This window comes from Panthera pardus, unplaced genomic scaffold (assembly GCF_024362965.1).
Source record: "Panthera pardus isolate Hobbes unplaced genomic scaffold, ASM2436296v1 HiC_scaffold_13, whole genome shotgun sequence".
Taxonomy (NCBI): domain Eukaryota; kingdom Metazoa; phylum Chordata; class Mammalia; order Carnivora; family Felidae; genus Panthera; species Panthera pardus.
In genome coordinates this window covers 165,262,244-165,276,017 of record NW_026526688.1, presented here as the reverse complement: position 1 = coordinate 165,276,017, position 13,774 = coordinate 165,262,244, and the positions used below count along the sequence as shown (strand labels likewise).

The 13,774-nt window shown below is 38.5% G+C and overlaps 1 protein-coding gene and 1 long non-coding RNA gene across 2 annotated transcripts in view; one reads left to right on the top strand and one right to left on the bottom strand.

Moving 5' to 3' along the window:
* The window catches only part of LOC109245494 (uncharacterized), a 41,467-nt gene extending 32,338 nt beyond the window's left edge, over nucleotides 1-9,129 (bottom strand). The window contains exon 1 of the long non-coding RNA XR_002070915.2: nucleotides 9,028-9,129. This is a non-coding gene — a long non-coding RNA (uncharacterized LOC109245494). The remainder of the gene's footprint in view (nucleotides 1-9,027) is intronic.
* GABRB1 (gamma-aminobutyric acid type A receptor subunit beta1) overlaps nucleotides 1-13,774 on the top strand; it is a 379,026-nt gene that overhangs the window by 240,361 nt on the left and 124,891 nt on the right. The window lies entirely within an intron of this gene.

The following is a 13,774-nucleotide window of genomic DNA, read 5'->3' as shown; positions in this document are numbered from 1 at the left end:
GTGGTAAAGTTGTATAGTGGCTCCTTTCCACCTGCACTCAAATTACTTAACCGGATTAAATAATTTTCTAAACCTCAGTTTCTTCATCTCTAAAATGAGAATAATATTAGCACAAGGCTCATACAGGATCTCATAAGGTTAAGTATTTAATACAGTACCTGACACGTACTAAGCACTTCATAACTGGAAGTTACTATTTTTATTGCTTTAGTGTTTTATAATATGGCCTCTGTTCAGATGTAATTGTCTAGTAAGTATTTTGCCAATAGCAGTGGCACTGACAATGCATAGAAATCTCTGAAACATATGCCAGGGAATATAAAATGCTTACATTAGTCTCTCTCCTGGCTAGTCCTGGTTAGCATTTTCCATTTATAGGGGATATACAAGAAATTCATTTCCTTGAAGAAGGATTTGAAAGTGCTCAAAATTCCATTTGTTCCTAGACCCTGTGAGGATAGAAACAATATTTATTTCACAGTGCTGTGCTCAGTGGTTGAGAGGCAGGAGGAACAATGACAACAGAAGTGAACGGGGAATTGGTGGACTGGGTGGAGCCTCAAGCCCCAGGTTTCTGCCTTTTGCCTGCCCCTCAATGCCAATTACCAACAGACCCCTGCTGATCACACTTCCCATCCTTGCTCAATTCCGACTTGAAAGAATTTCTTTTCTCATATGATGCCAATTCATGATAAATGCTCACATAGGCATGACGATTTCAATTGCCAGACCATCTGCCTACTGGATATTTTACTGTGGTTTTTAGAGCCAAGAGCTTCACCAGTTGCCCTGTTTCTAAGGAAACAGAAGCTATAGTGACAATTCGTGACTTAGATGAACTGTCTCACTGCTCATTAAAGATGGCCTCTGGGGGTCAGCAAGCACAAGCTGTACTTGTATTCCTGGAGCCAGAGCTCTGGGTACTGTACTGCTCATTTTCATTGTTCTCATTTCCATCTTCCCTTCTGAATCACTTGGGGAACCACACTGAAGTGTGATCTGAGCACAGAAAAGTCTTTATTCCATCCTCTGTCTCTGAGATGTTTAGATGGGATGGATAGATGGGTGGATTCAATCATTTAGTCAGTTAGTCAACAAACAAATATCGAGTGTTTGATTATCAGGTCAATTTCAGGATAAAGTCCAAGTTTCTTAGGTTAGTAAATAAATAAAATCCAGTGAGGTTCAAACCACAGCCACTCATTAACAGGTGAAATCAATTTAGTGGTTAGTGACAAATTTTTATAAATGAATAGAATAGAACAGAGTAGAGCAAAGTAATTTCTAAATACTAAGGGTAAATGATGCTTCGTGAAACTACTTAAATATTTTTATGTGTGTTGTATTGAGTTGAAAGGTAAAATGTATTTCCTGTTCAAAAGTGGAGTGAAGAAAAAGTTTGAAAGCCACTGGCAGTGAAGGACCTTTCACCCATCTCCCAGTCCTGTCTCTAAATGCCACATCAAAATTCGTTTTCTGGTCATGCTGCACTGGTCTCTAAAAGCACATAGCTCTGTGGCTCTAGACCTTTTACACAACACACTCTTCCACCAGTGCCTGCCTCACGGCTCTTTGTCCCCTTCTAGCCTTCTCCAGGAACACTCTCCCACCCACCCCATCAACCTGGGGGTGTACTGCATGTATGGGTTGAGTCTCCTTCTAGAAGATTACAAGCCCCTCATGCATCCTAGCACATACATACCTTTTAACCGATGTGTACTTGTCTTTCATGTTTTCAACTATATGCTCTTGAAGATCACGACTGTGTATAATTGGTTGTTGTAGCCACACCTTTTAATTTCCACAGGTGACTGTGAAGAGCAGCCAAGCCTGAAAAACAATAATCTAGTTCAATAGTGTCAAAGTGTGAGATGCTTCTTGATGGTAGTGGTACACTGGCCGACTTTCACCTGGAGACTAAGTTCTAAGGAACATTAAATGATAATAACATTAAATAGTATTGAATCACACAGTGAGGAAATTATTCCCTTACAAATCGTACCCATCCCACTGATTCCAAAAGGAAGAAAGATTTTTAGGGTGTGTTAAAGGATAAATTTTTTTCAGATAAAATTATGATTTCCATACCAATATAACATGACACACTAAAGATTTAACTCATTGATCAATAAGAGAACCAGTAAGATTTTGCAATGAGATCAAAGGAAGGTTCAAAGGGCCCTATGCACATAGACAAATAAAGAATACTGAAATGAAATTACACATAGATGCAAAATGGGTCTATCCACAAGGCAATGATCAGTTTCAATTCACCTGACGCAATGAATTTCTGTTTCTAAGGATAAGAATCCTTTGCATTATCATCATTTTCTACAACTTATCAAGTTGTAAAATAACTCAAGGAACAATGAAGAGCTAAGATAACATAGAAGAGTTCTTTTCTGGTTCATTTAAAAATCTTTCTTAATTTTTTCCAACTGGCACAAATCTTTCATCCCCTTCCAATAATTGCTAATCTTTGTAACAGAGAGCATGCCCCCCTCTCTGAGCCTCTGGTATGTAGCAATGACTAGCTGGAATTTTAAAATATCATTTTACTTTCATTGTGATCACCTCACACTTACGTTTCATTATTTCCAATAAGTCAATTTTATTCATGGTAGTCGTATGAATTTTTTGAAATATATTAATATGATGAGTCTGTTAAAGGAAAATAATGAGAAAATCACAACACAGTTACAAATATTAGGAAACCATTTGTATACTGGTTAGAACAGACACTTAGAGCCAGCTTCTCTGGGATCGAGTGACTTAAGATAAATTACTTAATCTCTTAATCTCTCTATGCCTCAGTTACTTTATCTGTAAAATGGACATAATAATAATATCTACCTCATAGTGTTATTGTGACAATTATTTAATGCTTCGAATAGTATCTGCATATAGCAAATACCCAATACATATTAATTATCATTATTATTCTTTTTATTATATGATGAAAATTGTGAAGACAGTATTCAGACAACTATAGTTTGGAAGACACTGGCATCTATACCAACAAACAGCTAATAAGATTTTCTCTTTTAGTTGCCACTACCTGAGAGGGTTTCTGAAAGGCATCAATAGTTTCTTTCTGCTAGCTCAGAATCTGTTACCTTATATCTCTGTAATTCCTCTCAGTTTTTCAAGACCCTTCGGTAATATATCAGTCCCACTGACCTTCAAATCCATTGACCTTCCTCCCAACGATGAGCTCAATTCTTTCCTTATTGAGCTTAGAATCCATTTTCCATCACTGTGATCATTCATTTACATATGTACTCAACTCCCTTATTCTTGTCATATAATATTTGCCTAGAAAATCTCCAACCCTAATTAAATACAATTGCCCTATGCCTGTATGAATGGAAGAACATGATAAAGAGGAAAAACCTAACAATGATAACTAATTAAATTATGAATTTATATCCAAACTTTAAGGAGTTCTCAGCACTGTCCACCAATCCTATTACATTTCCTTAAACAATTGATTTTCCGATCCCCGAGACTACTATTTACACCTTTTCTTATCTCCTCAAGTCTTCAATGCCCATCCCATTTACAGCAATCATTCTTGCCTCTATTTCGTTAAGAAATTACAACAATCAAGGGCACCTGGGTGGCTTAGTTGGTTAAGCATCCAACTTCGGCTCAGGTCAGATCTCACGGTTTGTGGGTTGGAGCCTGTGTTGGGCTCTGTGCTGACAGCTTGGAGCCTGGAGCTTGCTTCCAATTCTGTGTCTCCCTTGCTCTCTCTGCCCCTCCCCCACTTGTGTGCCTGCTCTCTCCCTCACCCTCAAAAATAATAAGCTTAAAAATATTTTAAAAATTAAAGAAATGAGAACAATCAGAAGAGAGCTACATCTATCCACCAGCAAATCTACCAGGTCTCTGAAAATATCCCCACTCAGACTGACACCCATTAGTTACAATGGATGAACTGTATCAGTTTCAGTTATCTAAGACCAAGGACTCTACCTAATGCACTACCATTCCGTCTGACTACTCAAGGACTTTGTTCCTACAATCCTTTTCTTTTATTGGACTATGGCCTACAGCACACAAACATGCTGTATTATCCTTTTTGACCCCCTGCAAACTCCAGCTAGCACCCATATGTTATAGTCAAAGTCACTGAAAGGCGATGTTGTCTCCACTTCTGTAGAATATCCTCCCTGCCATTCCAACTTACAGGTCATCAATGAACCTCCATCTTGTTAATTTCAGTGGAAAGCTATCAATATTCATCTTACTAGACCTCTTGAGTCAAAACGTTGACTCAAACTTTTTCTTGAAACACAGTCTCTTGCTCGAAGGATGTCACAGCCTCTAACCTTTAATCATGCCTTCTTAACTGACTGATTGCTTTTTCTCAATTTTCTTTACCAATTCTTCATCCTCTATCACATATGTGAATATTGGATTTCCCTTCAGTCCTAAACATTGTTCTCAATCCTACAACCAGTTCCATGGCTTGAAATATCATCTCTTCCCCCAATTTCTGGTCATTCCCAAATTTCTATCTCTAACTGTGACCTCTTCCTGAGCCCCAGATTTGACAACTCACCTGCTTATTTAAAACTTCTGCTTCAGTGCCAGTAGGCATCCCAAAATCAGTATGTCCAAACAAGAACACTTAATGATCCTCTCTGACTTAGTAAAGATACAGATTAAATTAATGTATCAAATAAACTCAAAAATACACTGCCTTAAATAAAAGCCAAGTTTATTTCTCTCACACATAAATATCCAGATAAGTGGTGGTGTCAGAGTACAAACATGAAGGATTTATTAAAGGAATTTATTAAAGACTACAAACTTTCTCATTTGGGGGAGAACCTGTGGAAGTTAGGGTCCAGAAGGGGATGCTGGAGCATGAAAATCTCTAATGAGGTCTCATGAAGCACTATGGTGAGGAGATAAATTGGAGATTACAAGGGGATCTGAAAATGTAGATGCTTTCAACAGCCAGTGTGAGACAATGAACAGGAGCTGGTGAAAAAGTCTATTAACATATATTACCTCTGCCAAGCTATCAGTTCTGCAGGTCCTCGACCAAGCATCTAGAGGTGGGATTGTGGCCATTGTGGCATATAGCTAGCAGTCAGGAAGAATAACCAAACGCAGAGCAAGCGAGAGCAAGTACAGAACTGAATCCACCATTACCTAGAGAACAGATGTATAGAGGAAAAAGAAGTGGCCCAAAGAGGATACTGAATGAAATGATGTCATCAAAGGGATAAACAAAACAAAGGGTGTCCATTAAAGGGAGGAAATGGGAAGAAATCCAGAAAGTGGTAGAATGGAGACCTGAGAACTTTATAAAGCAGAAAGTGAACTCTGTCCTGTGCTTCAGAGATACTCATAAGGTAAGCACTGAAGGGTGGCCATTGGATCTGGCAGTATGACAGTCAGTGGTGACCTCTGAGTGCAAAGGTCTAAGTGCAGTTATTGAGCTGTATGCTAGGAGGAGCATGTAAACATTCCCAAGAAGGGAAGGAAAGAGAGAAGGTAGCAGCCAGAGCAGGAGGCATGGCCAAGAGAAGAGTGCTATTATTGTTATTTGTGGAGTTCTTTTTGTTTGTGTATCTGTTTTGCAAAGCTTGGAATATGTTTATGAGCTATAATGTCCTGAGCTATACTACTTCAGAAAAGGACTAATAAAACATAAAAAAAAAAAAAAAACATAGGATAAGTAATTGACTGATTAAGATTCTGGCTTTGGTGGAAAGGGATAGAGATGCAGGAATAGTTGAGGTTTTTCCTCAACCAGAAGGCTAAGGATGGACATGTAAGCACTGTAGGTGAAGGGAAGAGGAGTGACCCGTCTTATTGAGGTTATCTGCTAAGCGATGTCCCAGACGTGGTTGCTATTATCTAGGGAACTTAAGAAGAATAAAAACGAGGGGCACCCGGGTGGCTCAGTTGGTTAAGCGTCTGACTCTTGGTTTTGGCTCAGGTCATGATTTCACGGTTTCATGGGTTTGAGGCCCACATCAGGCTCTGTGCTGATGGCAGTGCACAGCCTGCTTGGGATTCTCTCTCTCTGTCTCCCCCCACCCCCCACGCTGTCTCTGTCTCTCTCAAAATAAATAAATAAACTTTAAAAAAAAAGAATAAAAAAAAAGATTTGGAATAGTGCTTGAGTTTAATGGGAGAGATAATTCACCAAAGATAATTGAAAGAAATGTAAAGTTGAATTCAGAGCCTGACTGAGGTTGGTGACCATGAATTTGCAGTGAAACTATCCTGGACAATTGTGCTTCAGTGTCCCTCAGTATTTGATCTTAGTATAAAGATGGATTTTCAAGTTGGTCACTCCAAGATTAGTGTTCTTCACTGTGATGGAGTCAGTTGATCGGTTAGGATGCATTCTGCTTGCAAGAAATAGAAAAACTGAATGAGGTATAAATTTCTCACACAATGAAGTCTAAAGGTAGATGGCTATGGACACTGACTGAACAACTCAATGAAGGTAATATGACCAATCTCTCTGTAACTCTTTCTGTTTTTTGATCACATTCGCAGTTGATCCAGTAAGACGAGAGTGGAGGAGGGATGATATCTAGGACATTTATATGAAGTGTATTTTAGCATAGTGTTTAAAAACCTGGACTCTAGGGCCATAACTCTTGGGTTCAAATTTCGGCTTGACAACTCACTATGTGGTCTTGAGCAAGTTCATCAATTTCTTCATTTGTGAAATAAGGTGACAATAGCACCTAACTTAAAGGTTGTTTGCAAACTAAATGAAGTAAGCTCTATAGAGTACTTAAAATAGTGTCAGGGTTATATTATAGCAAGTGCTCCATGACTGTTGGCAATTATTATTTATGAGGTCCCAGCTGTGAAGCTGAAGAGTTAGACAGTCATACATCTGTGGCAGCCTGAATTATAACCTTCCCAAAGCTACCCATGCCCTAATCCCTCCAACCTATGAATAAGTTACCTTACATGACAATAGTGACTTTACATATGTGGTTAAATTAAAAGTCTTAAAATGGGACTAATAACCTGTTATTCATATGGGCCCAATGTAATCATAAGTGTTCTAGTAAGGGAGGCAGGAGACTAAGAGTAGGAGATATGACTAAGGAAGCAGAGGTCAGAGTAACACAGGATGGGTCATGAGCCAAGACATATAGGATATCTCTAGAAGCTAGAAAAATCAAGAGAACAGATTGTTCCTTGAAGCCCACAGAAGGAATGCAGCTCTGTCAATGATTGGATTTTAGATTTCTGGCCTCCAGAACTACAAGATAACAAATATGTATTGTTTTAAGCCACTAAGTTTATGGCAATTTGTTACAGCAGCAATAGAATACATATCTGTTCATGGAGAACATTGAACTTGATGGCAGATCCTAAGAGAAGAAGATGGTTATGCAGCAGATCTTAGTGATTATGAATAAGGGGTCAAGCCTAGGAATCAATTCAGAGTAAAAGATTAGAGGGGCACCTGGGTGGCTCATTCGGTTAAGTGTCTGACTTTGTCTCAGGTCATGATCACATGGCTCATGAGTTTGAGCCCCCTGTCTGGCTCTGTGCTAACAGCTCAGAGCCTGGATCCTGTTTCAGATTCTGTGTGTCCCTCTCTCTCTGCCCCTCCCCACCTTGTGCTCTGTCTCTCTCTGTCTCTAAAGAATTAATAAACATTAAAAAAATGTTTGGGGAAAAAAAAGAGTAAAAGTTTAGAAAAGGAGACACAGCTTCTGAATGGCACCGTATTATACAAACTCTTTATCTTTTATTGTGGCCAAATATTTTTTCTTACTTATTTATTTTTTTCTTATTAGCTGAACTCTGCACCCAATGCATATCTTTATGAACTTCAGTTTAGTGGTGTTGTGTCCTACACACTAGTCATTTCTAACTATTCAGTCCACAAAATTCATACTAGTCCTCAACACCTTACTATGTGGGCAATAATATCTGTAATTTTTATTTCCCTTCTTCTAATCAGGAAATTATTTTCATTTTTCTCTTAATAGAGTTTGTGTTATATAATCCTGAGTTATGTATATTAATTTTTCATGCAGCATTAAGATTGTTTTTTCTAAGAAATCCTAAAGACCAGAGCTAAAGTGGTTTCCTAGCTGTGTTCTCTCATCAAGATGCTATAACCAAAGCTAAAGGGCAACCCATGCTTGGTATTTCCTCTTGGTTCTTGTCAGTTCTTTGAATCTCAATGTCCTAAAGATTGGACTGTAAAAGTACAAAACAGTTTCATAATTAAATAAAGGTATTCTCAGAGCAAGCAGAGGCAAAATAAAACTTTAATCCTGTTGTGAAGAAAAGAGATAATTGGTTTCAAAAATACATTAACAAAAAAATGTAACACAACAGTACTTTGTAAGATGTGTCACATAGTAACATTTTAGAATGGACGGCAGAGGTTGGAAGTCCACATTCTGTGAAAAAAAGGTCTCTACCGTCAGCATGTAGGTCTGCCTTTTTCTGGGAATGTCTCATATAGTTTCCAACACAATGTGAGAGTAGCTACAGAGAAGGTTTCATTCTAGTTTCTGAAATAACAGGCCTAATTTTTAAAAATTGAGGTTATGGAAATAAATGATGTACCATAAAACTTGGGAACATGTACAGAGTAAGGGTTGTAGCTGACCTGTATGCTATGCTCACTACTATCACAGACCCTTGACTTTCATGAGGGACATATGGTCCCCGGTTCTTGGAAAGATAGAAGCTTGTTTTTCCCCAGAACACATTCCCATGAGAGTCTCATGTTTACTATGCATAACATGAGTGTAACAGCTTTATTTTTTATTCAGGCAGCAATTTTTTTTTAATTGACTAGGAACTCACTAAAATGGTTTTAAAACCAATGGGTACATTTCCATATGTAGTATATGATAGATTATTTCACAACTTATTACAAGCATCTGATTAATTCTACTTTTCTCTTTTAGTTTATCCAAAGTATATACTATCAAAAAACAAACAAACATACAAACAAAACACAAACAAAAAGAACCCCAAAGTATATACTCTCTAGGTACAAAATATTACCTTCTTAGACCTCCTCACTTTCTCTTTGTTTCCTTCATCAGCACCAACAGAGGAAGGTTGGCTTGCATAGGGGTTAGGGGCTGGACTCCAAGTCTAACTCTAAGTCCAAATTCCTATACCAGCATTTCCCAACTGTGTGACCTGAGCAGGTTCACTCTTTTCATTCATCCTGAATTCCTGATGTCTGAAAAAATCTACATTTTAGGCTGGTTGTGAGGACTAAATGAGAGGTACAACATTATAACATGCCTAATACATAGTTAATAATTGTGTGATTTCTTTGGAGGTCCATATTTCACCCACCCACCCCCAAAACAGTTTTCCTTTACTTCTGTTAAAATAGTATTTTGTGGGGCGCCTGGATGGCTCAGTCGGTTGGGCATCCGACTTTGGCTCAGGTCATGATCTCACAGCTCATGAGTTCGAGCCCCGCATCAGGCTCTGTGCTGACAGCCCAGAGCCTGGAGCCTGCTTCAGATTCTGTGTCTCCCTCTCTCTCTGCCCCTCTCTTGCTCATGCTCTCGCTCTCTCTCTCTCTCTCTCTCTCTGTCTCAAAAACATAAATAAACATTAAAAAAAATAGTACTTTGCACTGAGATTCATTTGCTAGGAGAAAGGGAAGAAATAAATCAACTAGTCTTCGTCACTACTTAATTTCCAACATAGGTGATTTAAATTTGTGCTTCAGCTCAATTACAAATGAACAGCTGAAATGAACCCTTGTCATTACTGGAAATGAGCCAAATTAAGTTATGAAATCCGTGAAAACCTTGATCATGAAGCACAGAGGGTAATCTTATTTTTTTTGACCTATTGGTTATATCAGTAGAAGGCTCAGGGAACAGATCCATTTATTGATATCCTTCTCTCAGCCTAGACAGTTCTATCCTCAACTAGTCATTCCCTTCCTACACAGACTAAACAAACACACTGCATCTTCCTTAAAGTTGACAGCAGAGGGACATCATTTTGCCTCCCTTGTAGTATATGCATCATCTTATTTGATACACTCATTGGGAAATTGTCATATATTGCACTCATTTTATTTATTCACATACATATGTGACATTTCCAATAAAATTTTATTTCTGCTTATATCCTTCAGCAATTTCCCATTGCCTGCAAAATAAATTCCATGTTTCCACACAAAGTTCTCTTTACATTTATCTCTTACCCTTGTTTGGCTTCTGGCTGAAGCAGAACTTTTCAAGTTCCCTGATACAATCTGCATATACTGTATTCAATTGTACTATGAAAACAAGAAAACAAACAATATATATGAAACCCAGAGGAAGTGTTGAGAAAGGAAGGAGCTTGTGAAACAAAGGCAGAATTCATAAGATGTGCTTAATATGGACAATAAATTAATAACACGTATGGATGAACCAAAGAAAAAATAAATAGAAAAATATGATGGAACAAACAAGAATGTTTACTTACAGAGAGAAATAGGGAAAGATCAAAGTCTTGGTCATCAACTGACAACCGTATATGACAACCCCAATTCTGGCCACACATTAGTGACGCCCAAGAGCCCCAGTTCTGGCCCCACACATGTTCTATTCAAGAAATACAAATAAAATACATGGCTGTTCAAGGAGCTAATTATCAAGACTCAGCTATGGTTAGATCTAATTGTTTTTATATCTCTCCCTACATTTCAGTGGCTCAGAGTACCTTCTGTGGGCTACCTTGCTTAAACCTCAACTCTAGCCCTGATAATCACACCGTTACTGGAAAGTCTGAGTCGGCAAAGAAATAAGAGGGCATATGAACGCTGTGTGTCCCAGAATTTAGGTGATGAGATTCTTATACTTAATTGTACCCTATTCTAAGTGTAGGTTGCCCCATTTGTTTTGCCTTACTGCCTTACCGTACCTTGACTTAATATGTCAAGTATTTAAGTATTTTGATTTGGTCTGTGAAACCTTGTGTTCCATGACCTCTGGGAAGTTTGTTTATTTGTGTGTTTAGAATGTACCAAAGAAGCAAGATTTCTCACATGACACTTAAACACATCAGGTTCTTTCACATGTTTTTTGCACGTATTTTTTTGCATTTCTGTTCTTTTAATTTATTTTTTTAATCTACATTCAAGTTAGTTATCATAGCTTTTTGCATGTATTTTATTCTCCATACCTAAAATGCCACTTCTCTACATCTTTCCTTTGAATAACTGCTTATGCCTTAAAACCCAGATCACACTAGTCCTACTTTTATTTTTCTTAATTTTGTTTGATGTTTATTTATTTTTGCGAGAGAGATAGACAGAGTGCCAGTTAGGAGAGGCAGGGAGAGAGACACACACACACACAGAATCAGAAGCAGGCTCCAGGCTCTGAGCTGTCAGCACAGAGCCCGATGGGGAGCTCAAATCACGAACCATGAGATCATGACCTGAGCCGGAGTCGAACACTTAACTGACTGAGCCACCCAGGTGCCCCTTGTCCTACTCTTAAAGTCTTTCTATCTGTGCCCTTTGTTAAGTAGCTTTTAAATGGATGCCAATGATTCCTACCTTCTGGTATTCCCATCATGTGTAATTCTCTTCCCTTGAGTGCGTCTGTACCCGGACACTCACTTTAAAGGTATAGAATGGAAGCAAACATGATACGATGTCACTTCTGAGATTAGGTTTCAAAAAGACTCTTGCTTCCATCTATCTGGCTATTTCTTTTTTGCTTTTGCTTTTTGGCTTTTTTGGCTATTTCTCATTTGCTCTAATGGGAGCCATTTGAAAGTTGCCCTATGGAAATGCCTATTTGGCAAAGAATAGAGGGAGAGCTCCAAATAACAGCCAGCAATGTGGCACCAGTCCAGCAGCATGTATGGAACCAAATCCTATTAGCAACCACGTGAGTGAGCTCGAGAGCTTTCAGGTAAGACCATAGTCCCAACACCTTGACGGCAACCTTGTAAAAGGCCCTGAGGCACAGGCACCAAATACATCGGGGTCCACAAAATCTATGAGATAACAAAGGTTTGTTGTTTTAAGCTGCTAAATGTGGGGTGCAGCAATAGATAGCTAGTACATTTCTTGCACACACATCTATATTAGTACTAATCACAGAGCACTGATGTAATAGGTCTATACGATCCATGAGATTGTTTGCACCTTAGAGACAGAACTTCTATCTTAGTGGGGCACCTGGGTGGCTCAGTAGGTTGAGCACCCAACTTTGGCTCAGGTCACGATGTCACAGTTCGTGGGTTCGAGCCCCCTCATCAGGCTCTGTGCTGACAGCTCAGAGCCTGGAGCCTGTTTCAGATTCTGTGTCTCCCTTTGTCTCTGCCCCTCCCCTGGTAGCATTCTGTGTGTGTCTTTCTCTGTCTCTCTCACAAATAAATAAACATCTTTTAAAAATTAAAAACAAAAGAACTTCTATCTCAGTGATGTTTTCCAAGAGTCTGGAAGCTCTTGGAATGTAGTAGTTCCATGACTAAGATGTTTAGTGATTTGGAAGCTCCTTGTAGTAATCAATTAAATCATTATAATAATTCCAAGCATTATTGAACCCTTGACCCTCCAGGCAATTTTCTAAATGCTTACAGGTATTATTTTATTCAATCCTAGGAAGGAGAAAACTGAGTCACAGAGAAGTCAGGTAACTTGCCCAACATCAATAACTAAAGGAGGCTGGCTATGAACAGGAGCAAACTACCTAGAGCTTACATTCTTACACAAAGATTACATCCATATCTCATATTTCTAATATTATATTCAACTTATATACATATTACATGTTTTTGTTTCACATGCACAAACACAGTACCTTGCATAGAAAGGATCGATAAATATGAATGAGTAAATGAGTGAGTGAAGGAATCAACACCAGAAATTTTTTTTTTTTTTTTTCTGGCTGAGTTTTTATCTTCTGAGCTAAGGGGACATGCACATCTGCAATGGAGGAATTCTTTGACTCTTCCCTGAGGATCCATTATCATCTGTGATGATGTGAAACCGACACCATCAGTCCGCAGAGACCCTTTCAATTCCCCATTCTGTCTGAGTGAAAACTGGAGAAATGCCACATTGTCGAGGGCCTTTATTTCTGCCAGTGTTTGTTTTCGTTTTGAAACTATTATTTTAAATGAGCTCATTCAGGACAAAAAAAGTCCTCTCTCTGAAATAAGATCCAACTGACATACAACAGTCTTATTACATCATAGTTATAATTCAAATCCAAAATGGTAATCCCAAATCAAAGACTCTGCTGCTATATTGTTGTGATAGGTGGGGGGAGATTTCTCATGCATTATAACAGACCAAATAGAGGTGAACAACCTACACATTCTGCTTTCAACCTTCAGCCTGCATTCTGGGAAAATTATTTCACCGCCCAGAACTCCTTTATCTATTGTTCTTTTATCCATGCTCACTAAGGTAGATTAGCCTCTGCCTAAAACAGTATATGCCTTATTTTTAGGAGTTTAGTCTATCAATGGATAGATTCAGCTGTCAAAATTCTGGATGAATACTAGCTAAGCAGTGGAAGTCCAAGTGTGCTACCTTACAGTTTGCTAGCCTCATTACCTCTCTATATAGAAAAGGTTGGTAAGTTTAATCATAACAAGACACAAACTGTCCAAACACCTGACCCTACCACTGCCTCAATTATTTCTAGCCTTGGCACTTTTGTAGGGCCCTACATTTAAGTTATTTTATAGTTTTGTACTACCCAGAAGAAGAAATGAGATAACAATGAATATTGATGGCCTCCAGGAGGTGGGACTCGGGGAAAGGAAC